The following is a 22966-nucleotide window of genomic DNA, read 5'->3' as shown; positions in this document are numbered from 1 at the left end:
AGGTAATTTCATTAGTGATGGCTCCAAGCACAAAATTAGCACTGTAAACATTTTTGAAAATGTAAAAGAAAAGAAAACTAAAGTGAAAAGGAAAACAAAAAAAGCTGAGACAGAGTTTTTCCACCTAAGTGCAAAAATACATAAGGGTTGAGAGCTGCCTGGAAGTCAGAATGTTGAAAATAAGTATGGGATCATCAAGAAGGAGAGAATGCAAGGAAAAATACACCTGGTACAGAGCCCTTCCTCAAGTAAGGGATGTCTAATTAAGGTAAATGTGTTTACCATACTTCCATAAGCATCTCCTTGTCAAAATAACTATAGTTTCGAACACCTGTTATTGGTCAGACATACACTAAATACTTCGATAATTTCAATCAACTCTCTCAGTAATCCTGGAGGGTTGGTGGTATTATCTCCAGTTCACAGGCAAGAGAGCTAAGGTTTAAATATCTTAACTTCCTCTGGTTCACAAGTCTAAGAAGAGACACAACAGGGATTTAGACCAGTCTATCTGATTCCAAGTACAACTTCTGCAATTATAAATATGGATGTATATCCCAACTGATCATCCAGAAACAAGACAGGCATTCGGACAGAATCAAGGGTCCAGGTCAACCTTAATCGTGTAGGACTAGGTATCTCATTAACACATTTATTGGACTTTTGCTTTTAACAGACAGTGTATGTATATCATCTGCCTATAAAGTTAGTTATCAACATGTGATATACATACACAAAAAGGCATAACTCATAAGTACCCAGCACCTTGAATTTTCACAAGCCAAATGCCCATGCAGCCAGCAGGCACATCAAGAAACAAAACATTACAAACGCCCAGAAACCTCCTTATCCCTCCCTTGTAGGCACTAGATCTCCATAGGCAATCCCTATCACGCTTTCGAACACTATAGGTTAGTTTTGACTATCCTTGAATTTAATGTAGAGTCATAATGTATGTATTCTTTCATGTCAGATTTCTTAACCTCACTTTTCACAAGTTTCAATTTCTTGTGTGTAGTTGTTGTTACTCATTCTTCTTGCTTATAGTATCCCTTAATGTAACTATAGGACAGCATATTTATCCATTTTACCATTGGTGGACATTTGGGGAGTTTCTAGGTTAGTTCTATTAAGCTGAGTGTCACTATGAATACTTTGTATATTTTGGTAAACATATATATGCATTAAACATATATATTTCTAAAGCAGAATCTGTATAGCATAAGGTGAGCATATGTTTAAAACTAATTGTATAGTTTTACAATGTGTTTGTATCAATTTATACTCCCACTTGCAAAGCATGAGAGCTCAATTTCCTCCACATTCCACCGACATTTGGTATTTTCCTATTTTTTAATATTGGTTTTGATTGCACATTTTTATCGTTATTATTCCCTGTATCTGGGAAAAAATATTTTTAAAAGATCTTTGTGGTAAAGATGACTTAATTATCATGCAGGAGAATCCCAACGTAACAAGAACTTTTGCCCATCATTTTAGTAAGTATGAACTCTCTATGACTAGTCACAGTGGGCTGAATAGTCCCCATTGGGATTGATGGAGAATTTTCTTTTCCGGATTTCCTTTTCTTAAAAAGAAAATAAATAATATGCACACCAATGATCTTTCTTTAAGAGCCTTTTCACCCCTGACCTGAGTCTTAATGAGTGTATAACTATTTTTTCTTTTTCTCGTAACACTGAAAGCAAGACACCACACAGAAGCCATCCTGTTTATGGCGACATTATCAGAAGAGAGAGGAAAATAGATAATCCAGAGGGTGCCTCTGAAAGTAATACATTTCCTAATTGTCCGAAGTGTTTTTATTGTTTCTCAGTTCTGTGTCTCCATGTTGTTTGGTGTATCTGAGGAAGTAGTGTGAAAGGTGATCTCGTAATGGATTCCCGATGAAGTAAAAGTGGAGAATGTGTGCCATGTGGGTAGTCTCCGATCAAAGGATAAAAATGAGTGGGTCACAGAGAGGGGTGATGTGCAAGGAGACTTGAACTGTGAGTCAGGAGACTTCAGCTTCATTTTTGGCTGTGCCGTGGCTTTATAACCTTACCTGGTACCTTTCCTTCTATGGATCAGACCTCTCTTGGCTGTAGTTATACAGTGTCTAAGGTATGTTTCTGAGGGTAAGGAAATGTTAATCCAGATTCTCATACTCCACCCCATGGTAGTGAATTAGATTTTCTGGGATGGGGCTCTACAGTTAGCTTTTTAAAAGAAGGACACCAATAATTCTGCCCATTGAAGTTTGAGAGTCACTTCTCTGTGATAGCTTCCTGAGCAGCACTTTCCAAATGTGCCTAAGCATAAAAAAGGCCAGTACTGTTCATTAGAGAAATAGATGCCCAAGCCTCTACTGTGACCCTAGACATTCTGATTAGTAGGTCTGGAATGAGTTCTGTATGTCTGAGCAAACTCCCTTAAGACAAATGACTAACTAGATCTGGGGGAATAGTCCTCTCTTTCTGTATGCTAGTAGTTTCTCAACTGCTTTCTCCAAAGTCTCTGGAGTTCTTTTAAGAACCTCATGGCTAAGGGCCCCTGGGTGGCTCAGTTGGTTAAGCGTCTGCCTTTGGTTCAGGTCATGATCCCAGGGTCCTAAGATCAAGCCCCACATCAAGCTCCTTGCTCAGTGGGGAAACTGCTTCTTCCTCTCCCTCGGACCCCCTCTTGTGCTTGCTCTCTTTCAAATAAATAAGTAAAATCTTAAAAAAAAAAAAAAAGAAAGAAAGAAAATAACCTTATGGCTAGGAAAGGGTAGAATGTGTTAAAAGGGTAAGGGAAAATTTTCAGATGTTGGGCTAATGCTTAAGCCCTTTTAAATGTTTAAAGCCCTCTGATTTTATCCAGAGTTTATCCATTTCCATGTAATTTATATATTATATTGTATAATGTATTATATATATTAGGTATCTTCTCTAATTTTTATTTTAAAACAATGTTCTCTAGCTAAATTGTTTGAAAACTACTATTTAAAGATCTCTATTTTAAAAAATTAAAATTTGTATCAACTTTCTCTTGGCATATCTATCTACACAGAATATATATTTTTTTCATACACAGAATATATATATATGTATTCATACACAGAAAAGTACACATATCGTAAGTACACAAATCAGTGAACACATTCAGACCAAGAAACTGAACTTGACCAATGTCTCAAAAGCCCCAGTCATATCCTTCCTAGCCACTATCTTTACTTAAAAAAAGATCACTATCCTGATTTCAAATACCATAGATCAGTTTTACTTGTTTTTGAGCTTGACATAACAGAATCATTCAGCATACACACACTTGTATCTGGCTTTTTTTGCTCAGTGCCACATTTGAAATTCATCTATATTATTCTATTATGTAAAGTACCTTCTCATCGCTTCATAATATTCCATTGTGTGTGACTATACCACAATTAATGTATCTATTTTATCAATGATAGTCATTTGGGTAATTTCTGGATTTTGGATAGTACAAACAGTGCTGCTGTAAACATTCTTCAACAGGCCTTGTTGTGAACCTATGTTTGCATTTCTTTTGGCATGTTCTTAGGAAGGGAATTACAGGGTCCTCAAGTATAGTGGATATGGTCAGTTCTATAGATGCTGCCGAATGGTTTCCCCTAGTTGGTATACCAGTTTTTATTTCTGCAGCGGTGTACAGAGTTACAGTTGCTCCAAACCCTTACAATCATTTCATAGTTTCTGTCTTCTAGCTTTTGTCAGTGGGTGGTAGGATGGAGGGTTGTACAGTTTTATCTCATTATTGTTTAACTTTATATACTTGTTAACTTTTTCTTACATTTACTGACCATTTGGACATTACTTTGATGATGTGCCTATTCAAATTTTTGGCCCATTTTAATTTTTTTTCAACTTACCTTATTATATATTATTTTATTGTGTTGTGTTATTCACCATACAGTACAATGTTGGCTTTTGGTGTATTTCTTCTCTAACAATATCCCTTATGTGGATTCAAGTTTCTGACCTATATTATTTCCCTTCTCTCTAAAGAACTTCTTCTAACATTTCTTACGAGGCATGTCTTCTGGTGACAAATTTCCTAAATTTCTGTTTGCTTGAGAAAGTCTTTATTTCTCTTCTACTTTTGAAAGATAATTTCACTGAATACATATTTTTTTTTTAGTCAACATTTTAAATATTTTGTTCCATTTTCTTTGTGCTTGCATGGTTTCTAAAAAGATGTCCAATGTAATTCCTTTCCTTTTTCTCTCATGGGTAATATCCCCCTCACCCCTACCTGGTTTCTTCCAAGATTTTATCTTTGTATTTAATTTTTTGTAGTTTCAATGATTTACCTAGGCATAGATATTTTGATATTTATCCTGCTTGGTACTGTCTGTGATAACCAGATCTTTCATTAAGTTTGGAAAATTCTCAGTCAGTAATACTTCAAATATTGCTTCTTCTTTCTTCTTTTTCCCATGAGGTATGTGTTACATGTTACATCTTCATAAGTGTTTCACAGTATTCTTTTCCATATATATTTTTTCATTCTTTTTTCTCTTTGTTTTTTATTTTGGGAAGCTTCTACTGACACTTCTTCAAACTCACTGACTTTCCCTTTAGCTATGTCCAGTCCACTGGTGGGTCCCATTAAAGGCACTTCATTTTTGAGTAGTGGTTTTGATATCTAACATTTTCTTCTGGAGCTTCCTTAGAGTTTCCATCTTCTGCTTACATTTCCCATCTGTTTTTGCTGTTTGCGTTTTCCATTAGGGCTCTTAGCATATCAAGTTTTTTTTACATTCCCAGTCTGATAGTCCCCAAATCTCTTCCAGCCTGAGTCTAGCTCTGATACTTGGTTTATTTCTTCAGACTATGACTTTGCCTTTTCACATGACTTTATTGAAAGTCAGACATGGTGTATCAGGAAAAAGGAACTGAAGTAAACAGATCTTCACTGTAAGGCTTATGGTTATACGGCTTTTGCAGTAGCCTGTGTTCACTGTCTGCCATCATTGTGCTGCCACAGGCTAAAATTTCCTCTAGTCTCCTGTTTTTGTTTCCCTTGTGTTTTGGGGTTTCCCCTAGATATTCCATGGAGACTGAGATTTGCAGTTCTTTTGGCTTTAATTTTTGCGGTTTCACAGGAGCCCTATCAGTGTGGTGGTAAGGTATGGGACAGGGGCAGCATTATCTACAGTACTGTAGTTGGGTCTCAGTCTTCTAGAGAGCCTCAGCTGAGTAGTTCTCTTCTTCCATAGTAAAGGCTAAAGGTTGTTGGAGTTGAATATCTTCCTTTCCCAGGTCCCTTAGGTTTTGGTAAAACTTCAGTTGGTTAGGCTCTGGTAAAATGGTTTACCTTAAAGGCAGGCCTTGTTAAGAACAGAATGTTCTGGGCATATTTCAGAATGCGCACTTTTCCTCTTCTGCTGCCAAAAGCAGCAGGGGATTTTCCACCAATCATTAGGCTATAAGAATTTGTAATAAGATCCTCAAGTTGTAACTTTATAGTTTGATAAAACAAAAAAATTTTGCAAATATTTATTACATATTTTTAAAAATTAATTTTTGGTGATAATTCTCTTGACCCTTAGGGGGAGTCCATATTTTTAAAAAATCCATAACCTTTTTGAAAGACAGGAAGTCATAACTCACAAATTTATGCTTTGATGGGAGATACAAAGATGCTCTAAATAGCGTAAGCACTCTAGAGATCATTAAAATAGTGTTCATGATTCAGTTTTGGATAACAAAAGTTAATTTTAAATTGCCTTTCTTCCATTTAAAAAATAGAACTATTTCAAGGTGGTGGAGATAGATATGTTAGTTGGAGAAATTTTAAACATTATTCTTCCAGGCCTCTATCTGTAAAGATATAAAATAGAGAGAGATCAACTTTAATTAAGCTCTTGTCTATATAATTCCCTTACAGATAAAAAAAAAAATCACAGGAGTTTTTAGTTGTTGGTTGTTGAATACATTATGTAAAGTAGAGGCCTTTGCTTTTTTTAATTAGATTATTTTATGATGTTACACAATTTGGAATTAGTGAAGACCAAGAGTTATTTAAATTATAACTTAGGGAAATCAGCTCTCTGTGTAAGCATTAAAAAAAGGAACTAATAATAAGGTAGAAATCTGTTTAAAGATAAATGTTAAAGGAAACACATGTGCTTTAAGGCAATACTGAATCCAATTATAATCTGATAGCTATTTCATGGGGAGAACAATGCGTTAAAATATTTGGACCTCCAAACACATAATGTACAATACTACAGTAAAACTATTTTTGAGTAGCTAATAAAAATATGCAGCTATTTAAATAATAGGACTTCCAGGGTCCAGCTTTATGTGTTTAACATTTTTTTTCCCTTAGTATTGTCTTTTCAGTAGTTAGATTACTATTCCAAATAGGTCAATAATTTATTATTTTCCCAACAAAGAAAAGTAAGTCTCAGGTAGCTAAATGCCTATACTATTGCTTCTTATTAATATAACAAGATGATAAGAGCTAATTTTTTTTCCAAATGATGCATCAATGAGGCATGTAATATGTGTTCAGCTCTTCAGAGAATAAAAAACTATAACCAAAAGATGGCAGATTAAAAGACCATGGCGGTGTCACGAGGGGTTGGTAGGTGGGAGGGATATATTGCTACCGAGGATCTCTACTCCAGCTTAATTCATTTTCACCGGGAATGGTGTCTGCAGCTGGAGAATAGTATCTGACCTCCAGAGATTGCAAGTCATACTTTCACAGTTGCCTACTTTGCATTTGTCACTGATGTCCCTTTTCTTACTACCAGGAATTAGATTTATAGAACTATGTGCCAAGGGAACTTCTTGCAAAGCACCATGGTTGAGAAGTTTTCCATATCGTGCTCTGGTAAACACATATTTTGCCTTTGCTTACCCTATCATGTTTAATAGGTATTGTGATGTCTCAGATTTTTCTCTCCTAATTTTGAAAAGTTAATTAAAAGAAGTGGGAGAATGGGATGGAGAGTTTCTAACAACAAGTCAAATTCATTTGAACAGTAAAAATAATTGCTGTGCGAAATTAAGGTGCAAGCACATGCCTGCTGTAATTGGTGCATACTTATTAGAGCTCTTCGTTTGCAACCTCTCTCAGTGTTGGGGCCCATGATAACGTGGATACTTAAGGGAAAAGTATGATTAGAGATGGTGTAGTTCATTCAGTAAACATTTCTTAGTGTTTGATGTGACTGAACTGAGCGTCACATATGATTTTACACTTTTATCCTTTCAGACAACTGACAGGTCTCTAATCTCCATCTTAGAACCTTCACTCAGCTTGAACTTTGGCTCATAAAGGTCATTTTTGAACCACTTGGGACAAAGAGCCGCATCCATGAAATCCCACTGAGTCGATAGATACGATAATAGCTTTAGGCACATTTTCTTAAGACCCAAGGGGAAAGACAATTTCAATAAATGTAAAACTATGCCATCTACAATCCACACAATTTCTTAGAAAAATCTCATAGGAATAAATCTTCTCTTTTCCTTCAGGCAAGAACCTCCTTAACAATAACAACGCAAGACGCTATTAAGGGCATAGGGTACTAACTGTGGCAAAAAAAGAAAAAAAAAATCATACACACAATCTATTAGACAGAGCGCCTCGAACACAAAAAGAACATCCATTCATCTAATATACCCCTTTGCCTCACAACTACTTGTGAAACATGTTCTGAATATTTAGACCTTAAATTGTTACAGAAACTATGAATTGTCTGAACCAATTTAATAATGTGAAAATGACTTAGATATATCATTCCGTTATGGAATGCTTTAAATGTAGTTCCTCTTTTATTTTCTTTTTACCTTTTAGTCTCCAGCTCATAAAAAAACGAAAAAAATCCTCGCAGGTTAGATATGTCAGGATAATTAACAGAAGGTTCCTTAGCAGCAGATGTCTGAGATAAGTAGTAAAGGGCATTCTCTTCCCTTGACATGCCATCAAAGGGAAAAGCAACGAATATTTAAATGAAAGAATTGAAAACTATGTGGATGCATGTTTTAATATCTGAATAATTAACAGATTTTTAAATCATGACTTAAGCTGTAGGAAATTAAGAGATCTCATGATCATGTTAATAGTAATTTTTCTTGCCTGCCACAAATTATAGCACTGTCTTTGATTTTTTCCCCTTCCCTCGATATATTTCATGATGCAAAGGAATGCTTCTTGAAAGTAAAGTATCCCCTCCAGCGAAATATTTCACTCAATTTGCCTCAGAGAATTGCGCTGGCAGGGAAAAAAAAAAAAAAAAGATGCTTTGGAAAAACTTAAATTCAACAGCTTAAAAGTATTTTTTTTTTTTTTACTGATGTTTCAAGCAAGATTTTTCAATGAGTCAAATAACTGAATTCCAACATTCAAATTTTTATTTTAATATTATACTTAAACTTTATCTTAATATTCTATATTTTGTGCCTTTCTTCTTTTGCATTTATTTTAAATAGTAACGTGAGTGCAATCAACTGCAAATCCCATCCTCTGATATAATCTCCATGGAGATTATATTAGGAAGGGTTTTCTTGTTTACTTTTAAAAGGTCTCCTGAATATAGCTGGTGCCAACAGAGAAATTCTTCTAAAGGTAGTATAGGGATTTTAATCTGCCCCTTACTAGGAAGTGATGGAGGCTAATGCAAATAGCACTCATTTGATTCTGTAAAACTCATAATAAGAAATAATGAAGCATCTGGTCGACAGCAAAAGGTCAAGGAAGAAACATTTTGAAATGGAAAGTGTATCAGTCCCTCTGGCAAAGACTTAGAGGTTGGCAAAGACTGTTGTTGCTTCAGGAAGCTTTTGTCTCTCATATTGAGACTTAGAATATATATTCCTCCTTGTGCTTATTGTTGCATACAGAGCAGAATTAGTTCTTAGTATTGGTAACAGAGCATGAGCGTGGTCTACCTTTTTTCCCTCGATAGTTGAGGGCAGTGATTCTCAAACTTTGCTGCTGCTTAGAAGCACCAGGAGAGGTATGAAAACTTGCCATGCTAATGAAACCAGAGACCCTGGGCACCAATCATGGCTGTTTCTGCAGGTGCTGGCAACGTGCAGCCAAATTTGAGAACCAATGTTTCAGAGCTTTCCAAAGGCACAGGTAGATGCAAATGTGTGTGGCCCTGCAAAGGTAAGGACCCATATTCCATACTGGCTTTAAAAAGGGCCTACGGGAATGACGCAGAACTGGTAGAAAAGTCTTGAATAAAAGAATGGGGTGACAGGGAACTTATTCCTATAAACACTGGGTTTAGATATGCAAAAGGGTTTCTCATTCGGAGTATATGGCTTAATTTCTTAAAATGAGAATTTAGATATAAATGAGATTCCTGTAATTGAAGGTTCCTGAATATTCACTTTTTGGGAGATTATCTCCGTTTTGGCAAGTGAGAATGTTTCTGGATCCTGGAAAGAGCAAACTTAAATGACAGAGAATCAAATTTCTCAATGTGCTACCACTGACTTCAAAGTTGTAGCCTCAGGAAGAATGCCACCTGATAACTAACAAGAATATCATTGAGAAGTCTAGCATTTTAAAGCCAACCTGCCCACTTGTGGGTTCATGTACATCAACTTGTTTTTTTCTTGTTTTTCTGGAAGTTTTCAACTGCTAGTACTTTGGTCATGCAAACACTCACACACTGATCGGACATGAGGTTCACATGAATGCCTCATGGGTTGATTTTTATACCTTCTCTTAAAATCTGAAGGAAACCAATTTTAGAGTTCATTAGCATATCTAATTTATACAAAAGAATGGTAGGATGATGGTTTTGAAAATAGTGGGTATGTTGCCTCTCATGGCTGATATTACAATACATTAAATCCAAAGTACTCACTTTACTGATTTTCTTAAAAAGCAGAAAATTTGTCATTAGCTTAGTCTGAACCTATATTCTGATGCTATTTTATATATTTGAAATAAATTAATGTTAAGAGGGATTTTTTTCTCCTTAAAAATTATCTATCTTAAATCACTTTAGAATATTCTAAGGCAACTTCACAATGTTCTGAAGTTACACAGTGGTAATAATTACACTCTATAAGTATACCAAAAATCCTTGTGTTGTACACTAAAAACAAGTAAATTATCTGAAATGGAAGAAGATTTTGAAAATTAAGCATGAGTAGAAGCTGAAAAAAAGCATTTATTTATTCCAACTAAGTAGGAGATTGAAGATATTTATTTATTCATTCAGCCTTGATTATTGATTATTGAACTAGGCACTGTATTGGACTGTGGGATTATATACTGAGTCAAAATAGCTCTAGTCCCTGCTCTCAGGTAGTGTACATTCTAGAGGGAGACAAGCACACACAAATGTTAAATTGTAACAAGGAATGTACTTTTAAAAATAGAGTATTATAATATATGGGGATTTAATATTTTCAGAGAAGCCAAGGAAGCTTTTTCTTAAGAAAGGGACACTTGATTTGACAAAAGAAGGTTAAATAGGACTTAGCTAGGTAAGAGAGGAGGAAATAGTGTATCCGTCTGAGAGAACAGTACTGATAAAAACACTTGACAGAACCAATCTTGGTGCATTTCACAATAATGAGCAAACGTCTAATATGACTGGGGCAAGAAGAAGGATGGTAATGGTTCAAGATAAGACTGGAGCAGGACAGCAATCCAGACCCCATTAGTCCTTGAGATCTTTCTCAGCTGTGCCTACCTATGAGCAGTGGGAAATTACAGGAGAATTTTAAGCAGGAATATGATATAAGTTGATTTGCTTCTAGAATAGATTGCTCTGGTTATTTTGTGGAGAATGGGTTGGTAGGACACCAAAACAGATGGAAATAGACAAATTAGTATAGGTAAACAAATTAGTAGGCTATAACAGACAAGGCAAGAGATGATGACAGCTTGGCCCAAGAAGGTGGTGGGGGAACCAAGGACATGGAAAGATTCAAGAAACATTTAGTAGGTAAAATCAACAGAGTGTATTATTAATGGATTGTTTAGGCTGTTGAAGAAGAGGGAAATCTCAGAAATGAGTTCTAGTTTTTTTTTAGCTGGTGTAACTAGATGGATCATGAAGTCATTCATTGATTAGCGAAAGAAAGCAGTGAACGGGTCATGAATTTAGTCTTGGTTATGTTGAATTTGTGATGGTTTTGGGTTAGTTAAGGAATGTTAAGCAGTTTAAAAATCTTATGAGTCAGAAGCTCAGAAAAGATGCCTGGCTAGGAGTTTAACTTTTATGGATCATCTCTATTTAGTTGGATCAGACCATCTGGGGGAAAAGTGTATGTAAAATGATAGTTAGAGGCGGATTAGATTTTAGGCTCGAGGAATTTAACATGCAATAGACAAGCAGAGGAGTTGAGTCCAGCAGGAAGAGCCAGATAGGTAAAAAACATGAATTAAATGGGCATCTGCTTTTCAAAAGCTTGTTAGACAGCTTTGCTTTTACAAGAGAATTACATTAGTTAGTACCTTTTCGGTAACTGAAAGAGATCCAAAGAGGATTTTTGCTTTTATGAAAAAAGTTGGAAAGCAAAAAGAGGAATGAGCATTTGTGTTGCAGCAAGACATTACAGAGGCAGCACACACCCCAAGCAGCAAGTGTCCCCACCAAACTCCTTCTCTGGGAGAATCAGAGAATCACTCAGAATCAAGCCACCACAGCTTTGAACTGTGTCTGTGAGTCTCTGTGCTTTATCTCAATTTATTGTAGGCCTTCATTAGCAAAATGTGTCCTCAGGTATTAAAAAAACCTGGGAGAGGTCATTGACTGTGTCTGGGAAAGCTAAAAAGTTTTTCCTATACCCAGAATTGTTGAATCACTGTATTGTACACCTGAAACTAATATAACACTGTATGTTAACTATACTGGAATTAAAATAAAAACTTAATTTAAAAAATTTCCGTATCAATTAATGGTAATTGCTTCTTTGCTTTACACCATTTCCGCTTACAAAAGATTTCAGGGGAATGCTCTGCTTTCAGAAAGCAGGGGAAATCTGGGTCTCAAAAGCCAAAGGGACAGCAGATTTTAAGGAAGACATGGTTGACCATGTGGAGTACTGCTGTTGGAGTCTGATAAAGACTGAAAAGAATATTCACGGCATTTTATGTCTTTTATAAAATAGGTTGGAAGCCAGAGTGAAGTAGTCTTACAATGGAAATGTAGATTAAAAACTAGAAATAGTGAGTAGAGCTAACTCTTTCTAGAAAGAGTGAAAGGGTTAAGATTATGAAAAAGAACATGGATGTGGACAAAAATAAAGAAAAGAAAAACTTTTTTTTTTTTTTTTTTTTTTTTTATTTCTAAGAGCATTGATGTAAAAGTTCAGGTTCCACATGAGGGTTTCCTGGGAAATGTTTACAATCAGTGGGGAAGGAAAATGGAGTGAAGTTTTCAAAGGTGCATAATACCACTGGGGACTGCTCACAATTATTAAGATTATTTGAGTTTCAAAAATAAACCTATCTTATATTTAGTGTGACCAAGTTTACTGGATAATGGATGATTAACACCTTTAAGCTGAATCCTTAAAAAGACAGGAGTCATTTTAATAGAAATATATTTAAAATGTATACTCCCCTGAATTGTTAACTGTAATGTACTGGTTGTAATTTTTGTTCTATTTCATGACTTGAAATTACTACCACCATTAATCATTCAATGTGTTTATAGATGAGTATTTTCCTTAGGGTTTATCATAATTTGTTGGCCTCTATATTATGTTTCTCCATTTACTTTTTAATTTTAGCTATGTAGATCTTCCTTTAAAGTTTGCCTTTCTCTCATTACTATAAAGAATCACTTTTCACTATAATAAGCAGGTGATTCTTTAAATTTTTTTTACTATTAGACATTACGGCTTTCTGTAGGTTAAAATGCTATGTAACATAGAGGTAAATAGGTCAGAGAGAGAGACCGAGTCTTTTGTTAATGAGTAATATTCACACATGTTGGTTCTTGAGATAAGTAGTTTTGCTTACTTTTTCTTTAGAGGCCTTATTGCTTTCTGGTACTTTTATGTGTTCTGCTTGAAAACCTGGGAGTGGGTTTTACTTTATTTGTGTTTTCAGTGATGATTACAGTACGTAACACATTAAAGGTGTTACTTTTTTATTGTTATGTGTTATTGTTTTGGTTATTCATTATGTTCCTATATCTATGTAACTAAAGCACAAACCTTTTTTTCACTGTAAAATTGTGTCAATGCCATTTAAATCGATAACACGAGGAGATTTCTTGGATTATACATCAGGATCCACTGTTACTCAAGGTTCAGGAGAATGAGAGAATGGAAACTCAGGAAGGCAGGAAGTTTTGTCTTTGTAGGTTTTATTTATTGTTCTGTTGCTGCTGCTGCTGCTGCTGCTGTTTCATAGTATATTTTTAACAATTGTCCTTTTCTTTCCTACAGAATTGATGAGGAATGGAATGAGTATTGGGGACGTGATCATGATACTCATTTATTTTCTTCTTATGGTTTTGTGAGGACTTTGTGAGGTAACAGTGCATATGGACTTTCTAGTGCTTAGTGAACACTGTACAAATTTTGAGTACCATTTCTATTATCTCCATCAAATCTATACCTGTATCATTTCCTTAATGTATTTGATGAAAACAAATATTGTGGATGAAAAGAGCAAGTCTGGACCTGTTACATGGTTTCAACTTTGTTATTTTAATTTTATGTGTACCAAGGAGTTTAGTTAGGGAGGTTGAGGAAAAGGGAGTCTTCTTGAAGACCGTGGTATCACACACGAAGAGAATAAAGATAAAGCACAAATGATGGGTGTGTTAGTGTACAGGAAGGAGAGTTTTGGATTTATGGAACTCTTATTTTTCTAAACAGATGTCCTCATCATGGAAGTTATTGTAGTCTCCACTTAACCAGATGGGATACGAAACTCCCTGTTGTGTTCAGAACTGGCAGGGCTCATTAAGTTGGCTTTAAATTGGGTATTAAGGGAGGATCTTTTGCTTAGTCCAAATAATCTCAACATGCACAATGAAGAGAATAGGGAGTTATACAAGCTAAGATGAAATATAAGATAAGTGATAAGTAATATTAACATACTGGACTTAATTGTCTATAAGTAACTACAAAGTAAATGGGAAATTAAAAAGATTAACTGGAAATGTTTCTAAATGATGGAGAATATGACCTGTTGAGCATAATAAAAATGGAAAGATAACATTTCCTTAACGGGCATACCAAAACTGGTAGGTGAAATATCCTCTATAAACAAAACTAAGAGGAAATCGAACTTGAGGAAGAAGCATTATATATGAGATTAAAAAAAAAAAAAAACAAGTAGAAGAAAAGGGGAAAAGTGGCTTGTTATTTAATAATGGTAATATTGGAGAAAATCTTTTGATTTAAAGATACAACAGAAGAAAATAAAAGACTGTAGTAGGTATATACCAAAACATCGGAGGTGAAAATTTCAGTTCATTAGTCCTTTAAACTTCTAGAGCAGGGACTTTTTTGGACTCTTCAAAATAAAAAAAAAATTATATATTCAGATAAAAATTAATAATACTTATGTACATTCATGTAATATTCAACAAATATATGAGTTGATAAGCATAAATCAATGAAATGGAGGTAGTATTGGTAATAATAAAAATTATTTTATGATTTCAAAGTAGTAAAGAAACTATAAAGGTACTGAACTTATTGTACTAAATAAGCATTATTTTCCTTTACTGGACTTATTTTGCTAAACAAGTTTTACAGGGGTATAGGCAGACAGTTAATAAGTTTAATGAAAAAATGGGCGATTGGATATTACCTACATGATATCTGATTTAAAGGAATAAACTAAATTGATTAGCCAAGCTTTAACCTTTACAGACTGAGAGGTAACAGACCCATTAATATTTATGATTTATACAGAATATCAAATATTAATAATAGCTACTTTAATATATTAGTTTTGAGCAGAGGTCTTAAATCTCTTTATTTACAGTTGTGTAACCTTGAACAGGTTATTAATTTCACTACTACCTCATTTTTTCTAATCTATACAATGAGAATATTGCTTGTCTGGATTTTTTTGGTAGATAAGATAATTTTTTAATAGACTTAACTTGGTGTTCAGATCATAATGGGAGCTAACTAAATGAAGTTTATTTAGCTAAAGCTAAAGCTAAAAAAATAAAGTTTAATTTTATAATTACAAAAATTAGTCAAGCCAAATTTTATTCTAGAAATATGAAATCAGAAAGAACAAAATAAAATAATAATTTACACCTTCACATACTATTAATCTTTGTCAATATATTAACTAATTAATAAAATAGTCTTTGGGAAAGCAGGGTATCACTTCAACCAAAGTAAAAGAGGGAAATGAAACTCAGTTAAATCACTTGCTCCAAATCACAGATAAATGAGAATTGTTCTGAAACAATGTGTAGAAATTTCCAAAGTATTAGCTTTGTTAATTTATATGCCATTTGTGGATCTTGAGAAGTATATCTTTAAAAAAATATATCTAATAGTGGAATACAAAGGAGTTATACACTTAAGGAAGTGGGAAATATATTTTTACCCCTAAGATACAAATGCAGTGATCTGAAGGGACACCTGCACCCTCACATTTATACCAACAATTTTCACAATAGCCAAACTGTGGAAAGAACCCAGGTGTCCATTTACAGATGAACAGATAAAGAAGATGTGGTGAGTGAGTGTGTGTGTGTGTGTGTGTGTGTGTAATGGACTATTATACAACCATCAAAAATGAAATCTTGCCATTTACAGTGACATGGATGGAACTAACGTATTATGCTAAGTGAAATAAGTCAATCAGAGAAAGACAATTATCATATGATCTCACTGATTTTCAGAATTTAAGAAACAAGGCAGAGCATCATAGGGGAAGAACGGAAAAAAATAAAACAAAATGAAACCAGAGAAGGATATAAACCATAGGAGACTCTTAGTCTTGGGAAACAAACTGAGGGTTGCTGGAGGGGGTGGGGTGGGGTGGGGTGGCTGGGTAATGGACATTGGGGAGGGTATGTGTTATGGCGAGCACTGGGTGTTGTATAATACTAATGAACCACATATCTGTACCCCAGAAACAAATAATACATTATATGTTAGCTAAAATATAATTATAAGAAGGAAATATATTTTAGATGTTGAAAAAATATTTCTTAAACACATAACTTTGAAATGAAGGATTTTAATTTATTTTAACTTTAAGACAAGGGTATTTATTTGTCATGGTTATGTTTATAATAGTTATAATTGTTATGCATATGCATAGCATCTTCTTACTTTAATTGTGGGAGAAGGATGCCCTAGGAATACAAGCAAGAGATTCGGTTCACAGCAAAAGTAAAAAGATCATAGCTTCTGGATTTGATAAAAGATAAGCCCCAACAATTTATTATTTCTAACTCTTTTCTATATTCATGCTGTAATTTACTTAGTGCTAATTAATAACCAGGTACCTTGCTAGCTTTTGAATTCATAATAAAGATCCCAACCAGATCAAGTCTTTCAGTTTATAGATTTCCCGCTCTTCTGGACTATTCTAAAATTACTCTCCCAAGCATGCCTTTTCACAATTTCTTCCTCCTTTCCTTCCTATGAATCTAACTATTCCCTACTCATGTCTCCCCTATAGACACAAATAGAAGTTTCTTTGTAAAATTCTGGCCATGTAATAGTCCAATTTTATCATTTCTTCAAATGCTGCTAAATCATTTTAACTCCTTAGCCTGATGTACAATTTTTTAAATTTTTATTTTATTTATTTTATTTTTTTAAATTTTTTTTTAAAGATTTTATTTATTTATTTGTCAGAGAGAGAGAGAGCGAGAGTGAGCACAGGCAGACAGAGTGGAAGGCAGAGTCAGAGGGAGAAGCAGGCTCCCTGCGGAGCAAGGAGCCCGATGTGGGACTCGATCCCAGGACGCTGGGATCATGACCTGAGCCGAAGGCAGCTGCTTAACCAACTGAGCCACCCAGGCGTCCCTACAATTTTTTTTAAATATAAGCTTGTCCATTTCCTCTCTAAACTAATATTCTTCTCTTCCTTACATGCTTTCTGTGTTCTCACTACACTGAGATTTCACAACTCTGTTGACATGTGGTGTGAATGACCCATACCTTTAAGCTTTTACCCATGTTTCCTCTATCTGGATAGCTTCTCCTCTTCTTTTAAAAATGACATTCCCATTCTCAAGATTAAATCTTTAACTCTTCATAGTATGACAAGTATTTTCCTACTGTCCATGACACATTTCTAAAATATCTATAAAACATCAAATTTGCAGAATAGGCTTCAATTTGAGATTAAAGGTCAGCTTCTATCAGTCCTAATAATCCCAAACTTACCTAATTTACATTTTACATTTACATTTTAATTTTTATGAAAATTAGCAGCTTATCGCTAATGCTTTCCTGCCACTTTCATTTTTTTCCTTCTTAAACATTTCTTTCTTTTTTAAACATTTTTGTAAGGCTGTAAATGTAGTTTATGATAAATGAGGCAAGTAATTAATCAAACTGCTGAGCAGAAAAAAATGATGACATTATACAAATGGGATGGTTGATTGGCCTGCTATGCCACTGATAGTCTTGGCATCAGTGGTTCATTTGGGGTGGTCAGAGTAAAATAAGCAGAGTCAAATTATTGCAAAAATGAATGAAAATTGAGGATAGTCTTCATTGCTAAAATTAGCTTTCAAATATATCCTGTAATAATTCTGCTAAGGACTTTGTACTGTCTACAGAGTCCATCCAGCAGTCCTATGAGGAAGTAGTCAGTCAATATCTACTTTACAGGGGCGCCTGGGTGGCTCAGTGGGTTAAAGCCTCTGCCTTCGGCTCAGGTCATGATCCCAGGGTCCTGGGATTGAGCCCCGCATCGGGCTCTCTGCTCGGCAGGGAGCCTGCTTCCACCTCTCTCTCTCTCTGCTTGCCTCTCTGCCTACTTGTGATCTCTGCCTGTCAAATAAATAAATAAATAAATCTTTAAAAAAAAAAAAAAAGATCTACTTTACAGAGGAGTAAGCTGGTAGTGCCCTCAGTCACGCAGCTATTTCATGGCACAGCTAAACTGCAAGTCCTGATCTTTTCTGTTCCAAGGCCATTTATAATTATGCCCTTCCTGAGTGGTGTTCCTTACTCCCTCTTCTGTGCCTGGTGTGCCCATTATCTTCATTACCATATTGTTTTTCTTTTCTTTTTTTATTTTTTTCCTATTCTTTTCCTTTCTTTTCGTTTCTATTTTCTCTCTCTTTCTCTCTCTCTCTCTCTTTCTGCATTCAAATCTTGTTCATAACAAGGCAGGATCTGGGGTTGGTTTTTGTAGCTCCAGCTAGCCCTGCGGCTTCTGGTGCCCCTGAACTTCCAGTCTTCGGATGGCACCCAGGGTTTGATGTAGCTGCGTGGGCTTCCTGGGACCTTGCTGAAATGCTTGTGTATCTGTCTGCCCTTGCGTGAACAAGAGAGCAAGATAGTGCCACAGCTGGGGGAGTACAGGGTCAACTAGTCAAAAGGAAGGATCTCGCCTCCAGCTTGGAGGATACAGCCCCAGGCCCGGCTGCTCATGTGCAGGATGTACGTACACCTTCAATTTTGGCACCTCAGGGATATGCACATCGTTGATTATACTTCCTACAACCACAGCTGTTTTGTTTTCCTGGCCAGGCATCTTCATCTTCCAGAACATCCGGGAGAGGGAGAGAGGTGGCAGGTTGGTGCGACTCAGGAGCAATGTCTTCAATACAACTTAATTAAAGGGAGAGTTGGTTCATCTGGCCAGAAACCTCTAAGCACAGCTTGATCAACAGTTTCAGGTAGATGTCATGGCTCTTAGGCTCCTTGTGCTGAACCTCTTGGTCCTTGTTGTGGTGGATGTGGACTCCCATGATGGTGCTGCCTGATCAGTCAGGTCTGGAAAGAGAATCCTTAGTCTTTCATTCTTGGTGGTCACAAGACACATTAAACTGTAGACCTCTTCCAGAGTAGTCCTGAATCTAAAGATATGATAACCCCAAACATTGTCAGCTCTATATGCCGAGAACTTCACAGCGATTGCTGAATAGATAATTGAGCAGGTGAATAAATTAAAGAAATAGAAATGTGTATGATAAGAATTATTGCATGTATAACCAACTTACAGGCATTGTCGGGAAAGCTCACTTGGAATACCTTTCTATTATCCCTCTGTAGGGAATATAAACTCGGTTCCTCAGTTTAAAGTGGAATTTAAATAAGGCAGCATATGTTTTCTTGTTCCATCAAAAGCAGTAACTTACAGAAATGAATGGGACAATGAGGGAATATGTTTAGATTGTCACACTAATGATGCCTCTTATATCAGTGTTTTCTCTCTTGCTGAAGGTACCAGAGAATATTTTGAAGAAAGCGAAGATTTAATCCTCTCAATTGTTGGTTTCAAAGGGCTTAAAATACCATTTCCATACTCCACTGCTAAACTACTTTGTACATCTCACTATTGAATTTTTAAGGCCCTGTTAGAACCTGTCTATTTAGCATCTGTATTCTCATCATGAAATATCTAATTCTGTGTATTTACCCCTCAGTATGTACTGTGCTTGTATTAGTACCACAATAAATCCTTTCAAGGCTAAAAGATATCCTCCTTTTACTGCCATTCAGGAATACATTACTCAATTAAGTTTTTTATCCTTTGTATACCCTCTATGAGTTTAAAACCATAAGTGAAATTTATAATTAAATGTGTGGAAGTATCTTTAATTTTAATCATTTTAATTATCTTTTTCTTATTCCCTCCTGCCTTTCTTCAATAGCAAAAGATTCATGCATTTTTCTAGACCAGTGGTTTTTAAAATATTAACTATGTTCATTTTCAGGCATGAAGATATCTATCCATACTATGATCTTTTCAGCTTTGCTCTATGAATCATCATAAGATCTGTGGTATGAAAAATACAAACTAAGGACATTTTTTTTTTTAGTTTTATTTTGTTTTTATAACAAAGTTTCAACCATGTATAGTACTTTTGATGTTTCTTATTGTAACGATTTTGTATGGTGATTTTTAGTACCTATATTTATTGGGATGTACACTTAATAATGTATGTAAATGTTGAACCACTATATTGTACACCTGAAACTAATGTAACATTGTATGCCAGCCTTACCTCAATAAAAATTTAAAAGGACTGTAGAAGACCCACAGGAAACCTTTCTTACTTGCCAACTGTTATTAATGTAGTAACTATTATCTCTCCTGGTCACATTGCTGCCATTAAATTGTGCTAGAAGAAGCAGGGCTTTTGATTCTCTTTCTTTCTTGTGTGAGTCAGTCATCTGAGTCTTCTAATCATTTCTGGAACCTTTGGTCAGTCACAATGCTAGGATTGCCATTATTATCAATTTTATTAACATTCTGTTTAAGTTCCATCCAACGCTAGATACAATTCTATCTATCCCCTTCAAAGAGTAGATAGTTTTACATAGTGCTCTTGTCACAGGTAAAAACACACAAATCAAAAGAATAAAAAGGAAGTCCAGAAAAAGATGTAAAAATACATAAAATTTTTGAAGGTAATGAAGACAGCATTTCAAAGTATTGAAAAAAAGATTTATTAACCATTCAGTAAGTGATACTGAAACAACAAGCTAACTATTACTTAAAAATAAAGTTATAATCATAATTCAAATAAAATACCAAAGGTAATGTTAACTGGATTAAGATTTAAATGTATAGAATAAAACCATAAAATCCAAGAAGAAAATATACTTTCTCTATTACATTGGAGGAAGGATCTCTATGTATGACATTAGCCAAAAGGAAAAACATTAATAAATTTGCTTAAATAAAATTTATCTGTTAATTTTAGAGACACAGAAATACCATGAACTATGAATTAATCACATAAAAAATCAAAAGGGGTCAATATTCTTAGTTCTTAGAGTGCTTTTATAAAATTAATGAATATCTTAGAAAAATAAGCAAAAAAGTCCCAAAGAGGAATATTGTAAAAAAAAAAGCAGAAAATTTAAGAAGTTAAACTATATTAGTATTCAAAGAAATGCAAATAGAAGTATCACCAAGACATCATTTTTATGTATTAAATTAGGAATAGGATATTCATAAGAAAAAACCCTTAATCTCCAATTAAATTTTTGTATGTGTTAGGTAGAGATAAAGGTTTTCTTTTTTTCTTATGAATATCCTTTGCTTCAGTGAGACTTATTGAAAAAAAATCCTTTCTCTTTGAATGGTGTTGATGCCTTTGCCATAAATCAAGTGAATACATACATGCTAGTCTACAGTTTGTTTCTTTTGTTCTGTTATTTTGGTATGCTTTATATCTTTATGTGAATATCATAATCTCATAGTTACTAAGGGTCTGTCGTAAGTATTGAAATTTTGTACTTTGTTTTAAAGATTGTCTTGTTTATTCTAAATCCTTAGTACTTCGAAATAGATTTTAAAACCAACTTACCTATTTTAACAAAAATTCCTGTTGTGATTTTGATTTTGATTATTGACCTAAATCAATAAATCTAACTCAATTATGGAAAATCAGTACACTAAATATATTGGATCTTCTAATCTATTAAAATATTCTAATCCTCCATATATTTAAGTCATCTCTAATTTCACCGATTTTTTTTCTTTTTTTTAGCTTTTAGTGTGAAAGCTTCTACGATCTTCTTTAGAGTTATTTCTAGTTATTTGATATTTTTTCAACTTTGGAATTAGTATTGTTTTTTAGATTTTAATTTCAATTTCTCTATTTTGTTTACAGAAATTTTATTGATTTTTTTTCTATATTGACCTGATAACTAGAGCTCTTGCTAAGAGCCATATATTTATTACTTTAATATGTTTATAAATTTTTCAAATATTCTTGCTATATAAATATATCATTCTCATTGAAATTAATAACTTCTACCATCTAATAATACCACTTTAAAAAAATGAATAGTCATGCCACAAACTGGAAAGGGATACATAATATATATAGAGAAAGAGAGAGTCAGATATTACATATATGACAAAAGCTTTGTATTTACATTGTATAAATAACTTTTACAAGTCAATAAGAAAAGATAATTTAAAGAGGGCAAAGATTGATTAAGAAATTTATAAAAGGATTACAAAATGGCTAAAAAAACATGTTTTTAAAGTGTTTAATACCATTACTCATCAGAGAAATGTAGATTAAAACCCATCAATACAGCTAAGTTAAAAAGACTGATGATATCAATTGTCCATGAAGATGTGGAACAGCTAAAATTCTTGGATCTTGCTGAAGAGAGTACAAATTGTTTTCTTGGTGGGGGGCCCAAACCTTATTCACTTTTTTGTTTGTTTATTTTTATTAACATCTCATGTATTATTTGTTTCAGGGGTACAGGTCAGTCTTACACAATTCACAGCATTTGCCATAGCACATATGCTCCCCAGGTTCTGTTGTTTTATGCAGTTTAGAAAACTTTTACTATCTACCAAAGCCAAATTTAGGCCTACCCTCATGAAAAAGCAATTCCACTCATAGATGAATTTTTTAAAGAATGAGGGCATAGGTCGACCAAATGAGATATACATGACTGCTGACAACAGTCTTATCCATAATATACCAAACTGGGAACAATCTGAATGTCCAAACCTATGCAAAAATATGAATGCCTTGGGGCGCCTGAGTGGCTCAGTGGGTTAAGCCTCTGCCTTCAGCTCAGGTCGTGATCTCAGAGTCCAGAATTGAGCATTGCATCAGGCTCTCTGCTCAGCAGGAGCCTGTTTTCCCCTCTCCATGACTCTCTGCCTACTTGTGATCTCTCTCTCTCTCTGCGCCAAATAAATAAATAAAGTCTTAAAAAAAATATGAGATATGTTTATAGAGTGGAATAAAATATTATAATAAAAAAGGAGAAACTGATGCTACAGAGAAGGATGAATCCCAAAAACACATGTTGAGCAAAACATGGCATACACACGCACACATAAATATTGT

The 22966-nt window shown here is 34.5% G+C and overlaps 2 pseudogenes; both read right to left on the bottom strand.

Moving 5' to 3' along the window:
- LOC101692026 overlaps positions 1 to 7957 on the bottom strand; it is an 88808-nt pseudogene extending 80851 nt beyond the window's left edge.
- Positions 7958 to 9013: 1056 nt separating this feature from the next.
- Positions 9014 to 18961, bottom strand: LOC101691745 (annotated as a pseudogene).
- Positions 18962 to 22966: the final 4005 nt, after the last annotated feature.

The sequence above is a fragment of the Mustela putorius genome, unplaced genomic scaffold (genome assembly GCF_011764305.1).
Source record: "Mustela putorius furo isolate JIRA1106 unplaced genomic scaffold, ASM1176430v1.1 tig00000868_pilon_pilon_pilon, whole genome shotgun sequence".
Taxonomy (NCBI): Eukaryota; Metazoa; Chordata; class Mammalia; order Carnivora; family Mustelidae; genus Mustela; species Mustela putorius.
Note: the sequence above shows the minus strand (reverse complement) of the source record. Positions and strands in the feature narration are given on the sequence as shown.